This window comes from Papio anubis, chromosome 16 (assembly GCF_008728515.1).
Source record: "Papio anubis isolate 15944 chromosome 16, Panubis1.0, whole genome shotgun sequence".
Taxonomy (NCBI): domain Eukaryota; kingdom Metazoa; phylum Chordata; class Mammalia; order Primates; family Cercopithecidae; genus Papio; species Papio anubis.
Genome location: NC_044991.1, coordinates 50,894,575 through 50,911,048, shown reverse-complemented (window position 1 = coordinate 50,911,048; position 16,474 = coordinate 50,894,575). Strand labels below are relative to the sequence as shown.

The 16,474-nt window shown below is 37.7% G+C and overlaps 1 long non-coding RNA gene across 6 annotated transcripts in view; it reads right to left on the bottom strand.

Moving 5' to 3' along the window:
• Positions 1 to 512: 512 nt before the first annotated feature.
• LOC103888099 overlaps positions 513 to 16,474 on the bottom strand; it is a 62,753-nt gene continuing 46,791 nt past the window's right edge. For 5 of the 6 annotated variants that reach the window (XR_002515200.2, XR_002515199.2, XR_002515195.2 and 2 more), the window contains 2 exons: positions 6,001 to 7,794; positions 513 to 4,106 (listed from right to left, as the gene is read on the bottom strand). This is a non-coding gene — a long non-coding RNA (uncharacterized LOC103888099). Of the gene's footprint in view, positions 4,107 to 5,790; positions 7,795 to 16,474 lie in introns of those variants that run through there. The other variant, XR_002515196.2, reaches the window with a different exon arrangement.

Below are 16,474 nucleotides of genomic sequence, written 5' to 3'. Positions count from 1 at the left end.
CTACTCCTTGTAGCATTTCTTGTAGGACAGGAGTGGTATTGATGAAATCCCTCAGGTTTCATTTGTCTGAGAAAGTCTTTATTCCTCCTTTATATTTGAAGAATATTTTTCCAAGATATACTATTCTAGGGTAAAAGTTTTCTTTTCTTCAGTACTTCAAATATGTCACACTATTCTCATCTAGCCTGTAATGTTTTCATTGAAAAGTCTGCTGCCAGATGTATTGGAGTTCCATTTTATGTTACTTGTTTCTGTTCGCTGTGCTTAGGATCCCTTCTTGATCTTTGAAAGTTTGACTATTAAATGCCTTGAAGTAGTCTTGTTTGGGTTAAATATGCTTTGTGTTCTATAACCTTCTTGTACTTGGCTACTGATATCTTTCTCTAGGCTTGGGACGTTCTCCGTTGCTATCCTTTTGAATAAACTTTCTACCCCTACCTCTTTCTCTACCTCTTCTTTAAGGCCAATAACTTATATTTGCCCCTTTGAGGCTATTTTCTATATCTTGTAAACATGCTTCACTGTTTTTAATTTTTTTCTTTTGTCTCCTCTTACTGTGTATTTTCAAATAGACTATTTTCAAGCTCACTATTTTTTTCTTCTACTTGATCAATTCTACCATTAAAATACTCTGATGCATTCTCCAGTATGCCAATTGCATTTGTCAGCTCCAGAATTTCTGCTTGATTCTGTTAAACTATTTCAATCTGATTGTAAAATGTATCTGATATAATTCTGAATACTTTCTATGTGTATCTTAAATTTTTTTGAGTTTCCTGAAAACAGCTGTTTTGAATTTTCTGTCTGAAAGGTCATATATCTCTGCTTTTCCAGGATTGGTCATTGGTACCTTATTTAGTTCATTTAGTGAGGTCATGTTTTTCTGGAGTGTTTTGATACTTGTAGATGTTCATCTGTGTCTCGGCAATGAAGTTATGTATGTACTGTAGTCGTCACAGTCTAGGGTTGTTTGTACCTGTGGTCCTTGGAAAGACTTCCCAGATCTTAAAAATTTCTTGGGTTTTGTGATCTAAGTTATATCTGCTTTAGGGAGCACCCCAAGTGTAGTAACACTGTGGTTCTCGCAGACTTGTAGGGGCACTGCCTTAATGATCTTAGACAAGATCTGAAAGAATTCTCTGGATTAACAGGCAGAGATTCTTGTTCTCTTCCCTTACTTTCTTCCAAACAAATGGGGCTTCTCGCTCTGTTCTGAGCCACTTGAATCTGGGGGTGGAGTGACACAAGGACCCTTTTGGCTACCACCATTCTGTTCTGGATCTGACTTGAGGCCAGTACAGTGCTGGGTCTCGCCCAAAACCTGCTGTAACCACTCCCTGGCTACTGCCTATGCTTTCTCAAGGCCTTCAGGCTCTACAATTATCAGGTGGTAAATTCAGCCAGGGCTGTGTCCTTCACTTCAAGGCTGTGAGTTCCCTAGGACCTGGGTGGGTACAGAGGTGCTGCCCAGAAGCCAGGGACTAGAGTCTAAAATCTTAGAATTCTATCTGGTGTTCTATTGTACTGAGGCTGGGCTGGTACTCAAGCCACAGACACAGTCTTGCCCACTCTCCTCCTCACTTTCCAAAGGCTGAGGAGACTCACCCCATGGCCACTGCCACCACAGGCCACAAGGAGTACTGCCAGACTGCCACCTATGTTTCTTTAAGTCCCAAGGGCTTAACCTGTGGAAATAGCTGTGGCAAATGCTGCCTGGCCTGGGACTTACCCTTCAAGGCACTGGGCTCCCCTCTGGCAGAGGACAGGTCCAGAAATGCCATCGAAGAGTCAAGTGCTGGAATCAGGGGCCCCAAGAACCCACTTGGTCTTCTACCTCATTTTGGCTGAGTTGGTACATATGGTGAAAGACAGAGTCCCCTTTATTTTCCCTCTTCTTTTTTCAAATAGAGGGAGTCTTGCCCCATAGTCACCATAGATGGGAATGTGTTGAGTCTCACCTGAAGTCGTATGTCTCAGAGTTTCACCCAAGGTCCTCGACTAGTACCTAGGTATCACTGCTGGTTATTCAAGGCCCAAATACTCTTCAGTTAGCAGGTGATGAATGCTGCCAGGACTAGGTCATTCCCATCAAGGCAGCAGGTTCTCTTGTGGCCCAGGTTGTATCTAGGAATATCATATGGGAGCTAGGGCCTGGAAAGGCGGCCTCACAACTCTGACTAGTGCCTTGTCCTGCTATGGCTGAGCTAGTATCAAGGATGCAAGATAAAGTCCTCCACACTCTTCCCTCTCCTCTCCTCAAGCAGTAGGGAGGGATCTTATTAGAAGCCATGAGCTGTGTAGCCTGGGGTTAGAGGAGGGGTGATGGCAACACCCCCTTAGCCCCACACTGACTGGTGTCTCAGGAGGTTGCATGTCCCTTCAGTGGTCTGGCTACAGGCCCAGTTCAGCACTAGGAGTCACCTGGAATTGCAGCCTAGAATGTCTTTCAAGTTTATTTAGAGCCCCAGAGCACTTTAGTCTGTAGTGGCAAGGCCTCTGGGAACTCAAGTTCTGACCGCAGGATCAGCAATTCCTCTCTCACTAGGGCTGGTTTAAATGCTCTCTCTGTGAGCTGGTGGCAACTGAGTTTGGTCCAGTTTTTCTTTCTGCTATAGTAGCACAGCACTGACTTCAATGCTTCACAATTGCTGTGCTCTCCCTCCTCCAGCACACAGAAATGTGCTCTTCCTTCTCCAGTGCACGGAAACACTCTCCACAGCAAACTGCTGATTCTGGGAAATAGAAGGGGGGTGGTGAAAGCAATTCAAGACTGTTTTTTTTGTTCCTCTTTCAGTCAGTGATACAAAGTTAAAACCAAGTACTCTGACTGCCCACCTGATTTTTGTTCTTGTAAAGGTGCTGTTTTTGTGTAGATAGTTGTTAAATTGGTGTTCTTTTGAGGGGGTAGGGGAATGATTAGTGGAGCCTTCTGTTCCCTGATCTTTCTCCACGTCAAGCTCACTTATTTAGCACTTAAATGAAAGACTTAATGTTTTGAAATCTTCTACTTGATAATAGCTGCAATGTATTGAGAGATTCCTCTACTTCAACCAGGTTAAGCTCAAAGATACAGAACCAGCGAATGGCAGGCCTAGTATCTATACCCAGATCTGACTTCAAAGCCTACACTCTATAAAACACCTTCTAACAGATAATCTAAATTTACTCACTAGAAAATAATTATTTTCCCATGTTTATTAATCAAGGGTATTTAATTTTCCATTAGGTGAATGCAGCTAATATTTCCGTAAGAGGTTGATAGAACTGCAGTACTAATGAAGAAAGCCTGACCCATTAGCTTTTACATCTCCCTATAAACAACTACATTATTTTTCTTCTGCCTTTGATAAAATTTATATTGCTTTTCCTATCCCTTTATTTGCACATAACCCTAAGTATCTAGTTATTTGGATGGGAAGCCAGTATTTCTGGAGTTATGCTACAAACATCCCCAAAATCTCAGTGCTTCACAATAAACAAGTTTAATTCTCACTCATAGACCATACGAGTTGTGAGTCTATTTCATTTTCGTTTATCCTGAGGCAAGATAGGGTAATCAGTTTCTTTCTGGGATGTTGTTAAGCTTGTGGCCAAGAGAACATTCAGTAATAGCAGACTCATGAAATGGCTTCTCACCCCTCTGCTTGGAAGAGGCGTGCTCACTACTGCCAACATTTTATTGGCTGGAATAAGCCATGTCACCTCAAATAACTCTAGTGGAATGGGGAGCTTTAATCTCCCCACTAGAAAGGACACCACAAAATTATAGGGCGAAATCATCTATCAGCCACTAGGTAAGGGACATAGGACAGCAAACATTTGATAGTAATGATACAGGATACTGGAAACATTTTAAGTACTATTTAGCTTCCACTGTATAAATGAAATAACTTATTTTGTCTATTAACCAATGGAGAGATAGCTATATTATTTTGCATTTTATTGTTATAAACAGTGCTTACAAATCTTTCCTTATAGGCATTCACAAGAGTTTCTCTAAGATAAACACTTAGAAATGCAGTTGTGGGTAGTAGTTTCATATGTATCTTCTACTTCAGTAGATCTCGCCAAAGTTTCTTCTAAAATGTTTAACTTTATCCTCTTACCTGCAATACACAGGAGTTTCAGATTCTCTACATAAAATGTTTCTATATGTGCTGTTACTAGGTTTCTTTTAGAAATAAATGTTACAGAATGTTAAATCTGGGTGACAGTGACTATTCATTCTATTTCTTTTCTGTATATCTAAAATTTCTCTTAAGTGCTAGTTAATCAACTTAATTAATATTTAGTAAGAGTATTTTTAAATAAAAATAAAATAAAGAGCAGCCATAGAAGCAAATCGTTGTGAAGAATTCCTAAAAGTCTCTTTTCATTATCTTCTGAATCATTGAATGATAATAGATATTTTCCTCTAAATGTTCACACATGCCCTTCTATTATTTCCTCCTCTATTTGCTAAGCATTTCTTCAAGTACAAATATCCAATAGAAACAAAAAAAGACGATTTATTTGCTGTTTTATGCTATTTAAACTACTACTAGATAGAGAAGAAATTGATGCCCCTTTTCCCATATTCCTTGGTCACCTGTGCTACTGGAGTGTGTGCACAATTCTGGGGCATATGTCAGGTTTTTTTTTCTTCTTTAAGCTTATGCATCTCTCTGCCTGAAGACTTCTTCTGACTTTAGAAGTATGCTCAACAAACAAGTGGCAGATTAGAAGTGTCAGGATGTCAATGTTCCCAAAAACCACCCTCAACCAATTGGCAACAGCTCTCCCAGATTCCTGAGACTCTGCAGGGAGAGTGTTCTAGAATCTCTCCGAGTGTTCTCTGAAGGATTGAGCCTCAGTGGTCCATGGTGGTAATCTGCCCATTTCTGTACCCTTTTTGGTCTTCCTTTGTCAAATTTGTCCTAACATGCATTAAAGTTTCTTCATGAAGACGAATATACCTGAGAACTGACTGCCTTTTAAAACGTTTATGACATTTAATTAAATGGGGACTAAAGCAAAATACTTAATTAAATAAGAGCTAATGATTATAGATATTTAATATACTAAAATTAATTTATATTTATAAGTGCAAATTATTGAATTTTCATAAAAATAATTTATTTTAAACAAACTTAGAAAGTTGAACTTCACATTCTAAAAAATACTGTGCCTTTAAATTTGCAGCCTTAGTGAATAGAATATCATTTATAACTCAAATTATTAAGAAGCTGTTTCCATAGAGTAGTCTTCCTATGGACTTAAAATAACTCACATTCATACTTTTCAGTGAAAATGCAGAGGTAGAATAGATTTTTTAGAACAGGATTAATGAGAGAAGTATTTTATGTTATTTCATTTTAATAGGGTAGAGGCAACATAGATGTGTTTAGAAAAGGAAAATGATATAGTTTAACTCTGTGTCCTCACCCAAATCTCACCTTGAATTATAATGATCCCCAAGTGTCAAGGGCAGGACCAGGTGGAAGTAATTGAATCCTGGGCATAGCTTCCCCAGTGTTGTTTTTGTGATAGTGAGTTCCCATGAGATCTGATGGTTTTTATAAGGGGCTTCCCCCTTTGCTCAGCACTCATTCTCTCTACTGTTGCCCTGTGAAAAGGTGCCTTCCACCATGATTGTAAGTTTTGTGAGGCCTCCCTAGCCATGCGGAACTGTGAGTCAATTAAACCTCTTCTCCATAAATTACCCAGTCTTGGGTATTTCCTCAGAGCAGCGTGAGAATGGACTAACATAGAAAAGAAAAAGATGACAGAGAAACAGAGATTGAAGACACACACACATGCGCACACACACACACAGACACACACAGACTCTTTTCCCTATGTGATAAAAATATAAAATAAATATTTTTGAATGAACAGTCAGTCACTGTATCTGCATACAACTTTTGAGGAAGCATTGACCTAACTGTAATAGGAGATGACAACTTAAGTTAAACTATGAGTGGAAATTCTGATTATTTTATCTTTGTGACTGGAGCTTACCATACTGGATGCTGAAAAACTCTTAGTGAAATTGTTTTGATTATCTGAAATGTTGCATTACTCAGGTTGATCATTCTGAGAGTCATATTTTATATTCTTATATAATCTAGAGGTATGGAAGCAGTAAGACATGATTTAAAATACATTGATCAAGAATGTAATTTAAAATAAAAGAAGAATCTCTAATAACTTATTGGTACTTATGTCACATACACTAAGCACAAAGCAAAGCAAAATTTATTTCACTGATTTTTATTTACTAAAGGTATATTTTCTCCATGTGATATATCTGCTAAAAATAAAAGAAGATGTTAAATTAGATAGACCATATTAATTGTCTGACATTATCTTCCCAGGTAGCAAGAGTGTATCTAAAAACATTTTTTTCCCCTTTTCTATACTTCCTTTTTTACCAACCCTCTCCCCTTCTCAGTCAGATGAAACCACACTACCTCAAGGAAAATTAGGTTTGTTAAAACAAAAGAACAAAGAGAAAGGCAGGTTTGTTTTTTTTGTTTTTTTGGTTTTTTTTACCTCCAATACATGCTCCTGAGAATCCAAAGAGAAGGCCCTGGTGGAACTGAGTATGGAGCAAATAGAGAAAAAAGGGGAGAGGTTGAAAAACCTGCCCTAGCTGTCCCCCAAAACCCAATGCATGAGGCTTACCCAGGTTGAGAGAGCTCATGCACAACCTTAGGAAGGTGTTGCTCAAACACTAGCATGTGTTAAAATCGCCTAGATGACTTGACAAGATGCAAGGTTTAGTCAACCTCCGAGTTTCTGAAGTAGATCTGGGGTGGGGCTCAATAATTTGCATTTCTAATTAGTTTCCAGCCAATGTTGATACCGTTAATCTACAGACCATGACTTGAGAACTAGTGATTTAGGAGAAGGAGGAATGGCCTAAAGTCAAGAAAAGGATTTAAAAAATCAACTTCCAGATGAAGACTTTATAATGGCTTGCTCTGGAACGCCATGTAAAAATGCAGCCAATGCATACAGAATATATCACAGCTGATCAAATAAGAATTTATATCATCTGGCAAGAGAAGATATTCTCTAGGTCCCTGGGAATTAGGGCTCATCAAAGTTGCCAACTGCTAGCATTTGGTTATTTTAGTAAAAGTACTTGGCCATATTCTGTAATTTGACTAAATCCCATGTAATCTCTTGGGAACCCACTGTTTTTAAGGATCTAAATTAGTTGAAAATACCTGAAAGCAAAAAAAAAAAAAAAAAAAAAATGAGGCTCTTGATAAACAGACATATCAATACCAAGGTGGAAAAGAAAGTCTCAGCACCATATTTGGATGCAATTAGATGTAGCAAATTACCTCCCATTACACTCCAAGGCTCCATTCATGCCTTACATACTCTGATTCTGTATCTTATTTGTAAATGTTCCAGTCTACCTCTTCTCCTTATTCATGATTTTCCTTAATCTTTTCTTATCTTTTTATAAAATCTACCCCTCTCTGGCATTAGCTAGAACCATCCAAATGTCCTGTAATAAGAGGATATTTAGCAGTGATTAATTCCAATAGCCATCATTATTTCCCATGAATGTATTTTGAAGTTTTTCTGTATCCTACTGCATCTTTTTCTTCAAAGTTCATATTAGCACAGAGAGGATGCTGTTAAATATTTTCAAGACTATGGTGTCCAACATAGTCTTTTGATTATTATCCAAACATCCTCACCAGTCTTGATCTTCAGGAAGACACAATCAACTCACTGCTGCTCCACAGATGTAAAATAACAAGTTATGCCAGGGAAATATCCATGCTGGTCCATCTGGAACAAAATGTAAACACAAAATCTACGTTTTATAACATCTCCTTCCAATCATATGACAACTTGGATCTGGATTTAACATGTGGACATCAGGCAGTGAATAAACCCTGATGGCCTATCTGGCAGTCATCGTCCTGGATAAAGACTGGGAGGAAAAACAGGCCATGAGGAAGCTGTACTATGTCAGAGCTTAGCCCACCCTTTAACCTGGGCCCATGCCATGCAACTTGCATCCAAAGGGAAAGCTTGGTCCTGCAAAGAACCTGGAATAAAGAGAATAAGCATATCTCGATTTGTACACATATTCATGACTTCTGCATGGGGTAGGTTATTATCAGTCTGATTAAGGACCAAGCCATGTTGAAGATGAGATACACTCTAAAATTTGTGGTCCTTATGCAGCTTTTTGGGACTACTGACACTGTAATTATAATATTATCTGATCAGGCCATACAATTACCAATGGTCTGAGGTATGAGGCAATGTAAAATCTTTGAAGTAGTTCTCTTTTCTGCAAATACAAAATGTTGTGAGAAGAAAAGAAACTTTCTAGGTGATAAATGCCATCCATCTACTGGTAAACAAAGTTTGTATGTGTGTATATGTGTATTACTGCATAACTCATCACTCAATAAAACAATACGTATATTATTATGTTCATGGATTCTGCAATTCAAAAATTTCAAAAGAGCACAATGATGATTTCGTGTTTCTGCTTTGTGATGTCTGAGGTCTCAACCGGAATCTTCAAATACTGCAGGTGACTTGACCACTGGGGACTTGAATCATCTGAAGACGTTTATTCATTTGTCTTGAGGCTAATACTGGTGGTTGGTTCTCTACTGGGTTATTGCTTGAGCACCTACATAGGTAAGCTCATGGGTCTGCTTAGGCTTTCTCACATCATGTTGGTTGTGTTCCAAGAACAGGTGCTCAAAAAGAATCAGAAGATGTATCACCTTTTAGGAATTAGCATTGGCTTCAATTTGGTCAAACTCATACACCACCCACATAGAATCCCCCGTCTCGATGAGAGGGGTGCCCAATCCACAGTCTAGGAGTATGTGAGATGGGATTATTTTGCAGTGATCTTTGGAAAAAGATAACCTGTCAAGGGATCATCTCACTTCTCTGAGTCACACTTGCTTTTCACTATTTGGATGATTTTCTTCTCTTATTACAAAATGTTGGGACTGCCTTACTGTAGCACGTCATGTTTCACTCTGAAAACAGAATCCTTACTTCTCAAGTTTAATTTGCTTTGATGGACACAATTAAGATTCCACAAGACACATGCTGGATGTTGGGAATGTATCTTAATGGGAGAAGACAAGAGGCCTTTTTAGTAAGCAAAGAAGAAATGACTCACTTCTGTTGGTCAAACGTGAAAAATCTTTGTGATTTATCTGGACCTGTGACCCATCTACTTTACCTTGGGCTAGGTGGAAAAACATACTTACGATGCGGAAATTGGGTTAAAAATTGCTTTGTCTGACTGCTGCTAACAGTTGAAGAAAAAATATTTAATGAGCAAAGCAGTTTCTAAAACTAGAATCGAGTTAATTTGTGCCCAAATCTGCACCATTATTCGATAAGCCTGTATGTTTCATAGAAATTGAATACCTTGTCCGTAAGAGGTTGCCTACTGCATCAGCTAACCCTGGTTCAATACAAGGCTATTTCCCGTATGGAAAGTTCTCTTGAAAACCCCAAAGGTCTCAAGATTCTGAACCTGGGGGTCCTAGGTAAAGGCTTTGGGCTTATTTGCATCTTTCTGTCTCTTTCCAAACTCTGCTAATGATTCTAAGGTCCCTCACCTTTCTGTGAACTTTATTAAAATGAGTGTGCCTGAGAGAGTTGGGCCCCTTTCCTGAGTTGCGCTCTCCTCTTTCAGCAGCCTAGGAGATGAGACAATGGGTTAATTGAGGTAGCTACCTGCATGCAGCTTCTGGACGAACCTATCTCTCTGTTGTTTTTGGATTACAGTCTAAGTAACTGCCTCAAAAATATTTTTTCTGAAGCTTTTGCCAATATTGCAATTTTCCACCAAGGATTTTGAGGAAAATGAAACCATCAGTGAATTGTTCATGAAAAAGCAAAACTAATACACCAGTAACTTTAATTATATTTTATAATGTATTTATATATGTTATATATATATAGCACTTATATAGATAACATTTATAAATATATATGGTACTTATATATATAACATTTATAAATATATATTGTACATTTGCCCTTCTTCCATTATGGTACACTCTCTAACATGTACCTTGTAGAATCTTAATGATGTGCTCCAAAGTAATTCATCCTTTAGAATTAAGGGTCCTATCTTCACAGTGGGAAAGGTCATGCTAAAATAAGGGTCTCTCTCTCTCTCTCTCTCTCTCTTCCTTTCTCTCTACATACACATATCATAAGGTGAGAATAGCACCCTCCTCTATGATGGGATGACAGTTAGTTCAAGGACAGTCTCATCAGTTAGGAAAATTAACTTCTCCCTTGTCTTCTAAAACAACTATTTCAGGAAGATACATACATTAAACCACTGTTCAGGAGGATATGGTCGTTAGACCTCACGTCTTTGCCTTCTTTCACTTTTAATGAGGGTGAACATTTGGATAATAGTACTGAAGATATAAACATTTCTATGATTTACAATAGAGGTTCTCAAACTCAGGGTGCACCAGAATTATTTGAGAGTTCACTAAAATGCAGATTGCTTCTGGGCGCTCCGCTTTCAGACCACTGCTCTACAGCCTTACTACCCTAAGTATGGTCTATGGACCAGCAGCGTGGGCAGTCACCTAGGAGCTTGTGAGAAACAAAAGATCTCAGGCTCCAACCTAGACATGGAAAATCAGGATCTGCATTTTAGCAAGAACATCAGGTGATTGGAATGTCCATTTAAGATTGAGAAGAAGAAGCGCTGTTCTAGAATTGTAGTTTGTAGCCATTTCCTGCTGTTCCTATTTACAATTGTATTATAATATGTGCCTATGGTCATACCTATTGTTACAGGCAATTTCCACTGTACGCCACTTAAAATAGCCAAAAAAGTATATTCTGCATCCAAGGATTTAGTAACCCTATTAAAGTGATAATTATTCCCTAAAATTGTTTTAATATTAGTAACAAGTAGACCATAATATATCCCATGATTTTGTTTTGTTTTGTTTTTTGAGACAGAGACTGGCTCTGTTGCCCAGGCTGGAGTGCAGTGGTGTGATCTTGGCTCACTACAACCTCCACCTCCCAGGTTCAAGCTATTATCCTGCCTCAGCCTCTCAAGTAACTGGGATTACAGGCATGCACCACCATGCCCGGCTGATTTTTGTATTTTTAGTAAAGACAGAGTTTCACCATGTTGGTCAGGCTGGTCTTGAACTCCTGACCTCATGATCCCCCTTCCTTGGCCTCCCAAAATGCTGAGATTACAGGTGTGAGCCACCACACCCAGCCCCACAGTCATTATGAATACTATAGTTAAACCTACAAAAGGTCTGGGGCTTTCTTTTATTCCAGACAAGAGTTAAAAAGTAGTGGTGGACAGCACTGATTCATAAATGGAACTCAGAACAAGAACTTACAAAAGTAAAAAATAAAGAAGGAAATCACAGAAGTGTCTAGACAGAAAAGCACAAATTCCCATGTAGACTAGATTAAATCATGACAAAAATGAGCATCATTATCTTCATTATCCTATTAGATGGAATGTCCAACAATATCTCATGGCTAACTTAGCTGGCTCTACAAAAAAGAGAAAGATTCAGTTTACTGAGATAATTTGGAAAATATAGTCAAAATTTAAAAGCCTTTTAATACAAAATTTTCCTTGCTAGTATATGTTTTTATTTTCAAAGGACAGCTTCAGTGTAAATTCAATACAGCAGATACTTTTACAAATTTATGTATGTATGTATATATGAGTTAACAGAGTAAAATGTGTAATCCTAAACATTTTGCTTTAGGAACTAAAAGAAACACTATTCTATTGAATCAACTTACTACTAAACTTTAAAATATACATATTTAGGCCCAGTGTAGAGTGGCTCACACCTGTAATCCCACCACTTTGGGAGGCCAAGGCAGGCGGATCACTTGAGGTCAGGAGTTTGAGACCAGCTCGGCCAACATGGCAAAACCCTGTCTTTAATAAAAATAAAAAAATTAGGCAAACATAGTGGCACACGCCTGTAATCCCAGCTACTTGGGAAGGTGAGGCAAGAGAATCCCTTTAACATGGGAGGTGAAGTTTGCAGTGAGCGAAGATCATGCCACTGCACTCCAGCCTGGGCAACAGAGCAAGACTCCGTCTCAAAACAACAACAACAACAAAAAAAACCAAAACCCCCTCATATTTAGAAGATGCCAGATGGCTGCTGAGCTCCCATGCATAATATTTCTTCTTTCCCCATGCCTTAATATTATAGAAAATAAAACCTTGTAAGTTAAAAAAACCATGGGAAACAGAAACCCTGAAATATTTAAGAACTTAAGAACATTTTATAATCAGATTAAGAGCAAAATCTCATCAAGTTAACAAATCTGCAACCCCATAGAGATTTTAAATGTGAGTTTCCCCAAAAACTCTTGTGGAAGGGGTGCAGGAGTAGATCTGAAGGAGTAAGGATTAGGAACAGAAGAGAAAGTGCTGTGGGGCAATTGGACCGCCGTCCCCATACTGCAACTGAAAGTGTTTTTCTTCAAGAGAAAATTAAGACAATGGTTCTCTAAATCAAGTTTCTCTACGTTGATTTCTTTTACAATTTTTATATCCATGTGAATCCTATGAACACCTTACTGAAAGACATTCTGATTCACGAAGTCTGAGTTGATGCCAGAGACTGGACCTTTCTAACAATCTCCCAGGTGATACCAATGCTGCTGCAACATGGACTGCTCTTTGAATACCAGGGTCTACACCATCAATAACCAACTAGAAATCATAATGAGAGAACGCCATCCCATTCACAATAACGATATCCCAGAGTATCTGGAATAGATTGGAAGAAGAATTCACAAAATTCAAATAAAGAAATATTTTAAAATTTTTTTAAAAAAATTAAAGGAGGTAAAGAAAATTATCCATGTCAATGCAGTAATAAGATAAAGGCAAAATGGACTGACTGAAGACTTCTGCCTCTACCTAGCTGTGTGACTTTGCAGACTTACTGTGAGTCTTCATTTCATCATCTGAAAAATGAAAGGGACCAAATTCATAACTTAAAGTCTCCAATAGTCAAATAACTGGGGTTTTTAATTTTTTAATTGACAGTCCATGGAAAGTGGTCTGAAGACATGAATCAAAAAAATACATATTTATTTTTTTCTCAACTCTAATTGACATCTAACATGTCCTTCAATTAAAAGTGATAGCCCATAGTAGTAAAGGCAGAAACTGTTTTGTAGTTACCAATATAAATCACAGATAGGTTCCTATTACGTTATACTTACTGCAAATGTCTCTTACTGTCCTTTCTACTCATCACTGTTTTAAAATTATGGTAGTAGATTGCTAGTCAATAAATGCATTTCACCACATAAACAGAATTAAAAACAAAAACCATGTGATCATCTCAGTAAGTGCAGAGAAAGTTTTCAATAAATCCCAACATCCCTTTATGATAAAAATCCTCATCAAAGGAACATACCACAAAATAATAAAAGCCATCTATGACAATTATAAGCAAAAACTAGAATAAATGGAGAGCAAAATCATGTTCATGCATGGGATAAGAAATAATGGTAATTTTGTTGATAAGGTCTTTGGTGTCACAAACTAATGACTTGAATTACTTATCTGAGTTGAAAAATGTTCTAACTGGCTCTTTCTTTGGTGTTCATTACTGAAACAAACAAAAAAAAAGAAATACAAAATCCTTAGGGGAAATGGTCACTGTGGAAATTTTAAGTAATAATTTCCACTACAATTTTTAATTATGATATAATTCTTCCTGGGCTATATGGATTATTTGACATGGTCATGTACTGCAAGACTCAGCCATTTTTGCCCAACAGGTAGCTTTCTTGATGGTATTTTATATAATATTATTCTTTAAAAACTAGTTTTAGTGGTGATTTTAAAAGTGATTATCAGCAATCAATTGATATCTCAGGAACACAGACCTGGAACTTGATAGTATGGAGAAATATGTCAGTTGTAGTTCAAAGAATGAGTACTTGTGAGATTTTTCTAGGGACTCATTCCACTACTCAGGAACATGTGTACATCTGGCTTCGAAGACTAGAAAGTAGTAAAGTTTTCAAGTGCTCTTAATGAAAATATGGAAAGCTAAAAGCAAGAGAATAACTTGAGAAGTATGACTAGGGCCTGAGAAGGATTTCTGCAGGGTCCTGAAAAGACACTGGAGTTGAGCTCGGAGACAAAGCATTGCTTAGAATTTTGGTTTTGCTTCTTGTTAGTTGTGTAATATTGAGACATTTTTATTGTGCCTCCCTAAGCATATGAATTTTACATCTATAAAATGGGCTGATACATCTCCTTGACAGGATTGTTGTAAATACTATATTAGGTAATATGAAAGAAAGCCCTATAAAACTCTGGGAAACAGAAGGGGCTCACAAAATACTTACTGTTGTTCACACTGGTCCTCTTTCCTCTCCTTCCTCACTGAGGTGCCCATGAATTGAACTGCACATCAAGTTTAAGAATGTGACGCTGAGATGAAAAGTAGCAATCAACATTTGTAACCCTCAAAACACACGTGGATCAGTGTATGTGTGATTCACTTTTCTTCGCTCTTGATATAAATGTGGGTACTTCTCAGGTCATCAAAGACATTTGTCAAGATTCAGTATTCCAAAGTCTGGTTAAGTTAAAGCTGTACCTACTTCCATAAAAATGCATGTTGATGGTCAGAAAAAAATGTTTACTAATGTGCCAATTCATGCCTCTACCTCAGATTCCTCAACGAGGGACACCAACAATACTGCCTACTTCATAAGGATGTTTTGGTATTGACTAGGCACTTACTAGAGTTCACAACTTGTAAAAGGTGCAAGTAAGCAATCTCAATTATTGTACAGCAGACAGACCAGACTCAGCAGACTGTCACAGGTGGAACAGGTCAGCTGGAACTTTCAGACTCACAATGAGTGAATAAGAAAAAAGCATTGAGTGTAACAAAACTTGCAAGTAAAAAAGTCACTCTCAACTCTAGAAAACAACAGGTCATGAGGAGACATTTTTAGAAATACAAATAACAGTGAGTTTATCTGCCACTTAATTTCCATGGGGACTTATATGTCCTTTAGCATACCTTTAACTATGAAGCACACTGTTATACAAATCCAGCCTTTCAAATGCTAACCCAGAATCTGTGACTTATTAAGCTCATTCATGCCTGAAGGCTTTCCATTCACAGTCTTGTTGTTTCCACAGAAATGTCAGGAATATATCCTTCAAAGTATATTTCCAGTTTCTGCTAATAATTTTATGGCATCTGGACTATATCCTCTGAAAGAATATAAAACACCTTTAGCTTAATATCAGCCATCACGCAAATGTTCTCCTCATGTCCCAATGACCCACTGTTTTACCTTTTCCCATCAGAAAATAGACAGCTATTGTAGTAATAAATGTGTGGGTTCCTAACAGGAAGCTGAGAACAAGGACATGAGGTGTTGTGTAATAATAGTAGGTAGACAAGGCACCTTAAGGATGTATCATTGAAGCAAATTATTTTAGGAATATTTAAAATTAAGATGTATTGCATCATGCCATCTTTATGCATCTTGTTTCCATCACCAAACTTTACTATGGTGATGAAGCTAAGCAGGAAGATGTTGGAAGCACTCTCATCCAATATTTGCATCATAATCCAAAATAGTGGATCATTTATATGAAGAAGTAGCTATAACAAGAAAAGTATTTTCTCTTTGATTTGATGACCACTTATAGCAAATTGTTAAAACAGCTTTTTCTACTTATGTGTAATTAAGACAAAATTTAAAATAAGACAGCTGGTCTAAGTTGAAAAGTTTTTAAGCTTACTGAGTGTATTTGTAGAATATGCATATTGGAACAATCCTTGGTGGGAAGGAGGCCTGCTAAAAAGTAAAGAACAATGCAATTTTGGAATCTGTCCCCTCACTGCTCTGAACCAAGGATAGGAAACAGCAAAACCAAGGACACATGGAGCGTAGGACACACAGAGCATTTTTCGTAGTTCCGGGACTACACAAGTAGCCTTCCTTTATTGTGAGTGAGCTATCTGATTTGAGAACCAGCACGTATTTGCTTTCTATTTGCCTTTTTAGCATTTAAATGACTTGAATGTCAGCCTCCCACTGATTTTATCTTATTGTTATTAATCTGACTTGTAGAGGAAAATATCTTTTGGGAAAACCTATCTGATATAGACCCACTTTACCAATAACAACAACAACAAAAAAGGCTCTACTTAGGGTTAGGCATTTTATAAAGTTTTCAATACTTGTGAAAATAACATTTTAGAATTAAGAGACAATATAAAGGGGACCTGTATTAGTCTGTTTTCACACTGCTGATAAAGACATACCAGACACTGGGAAGAAAAAAAGGTTTCAATGGACTTACAGTTCCATGTGGCTGGGGAGGCCTCACAGTCATGGCAGAAGGTACATCTTATGTGGATGGCAGCAGGCAGAAACAGAGAAAGCTTGTCCAGGGAAA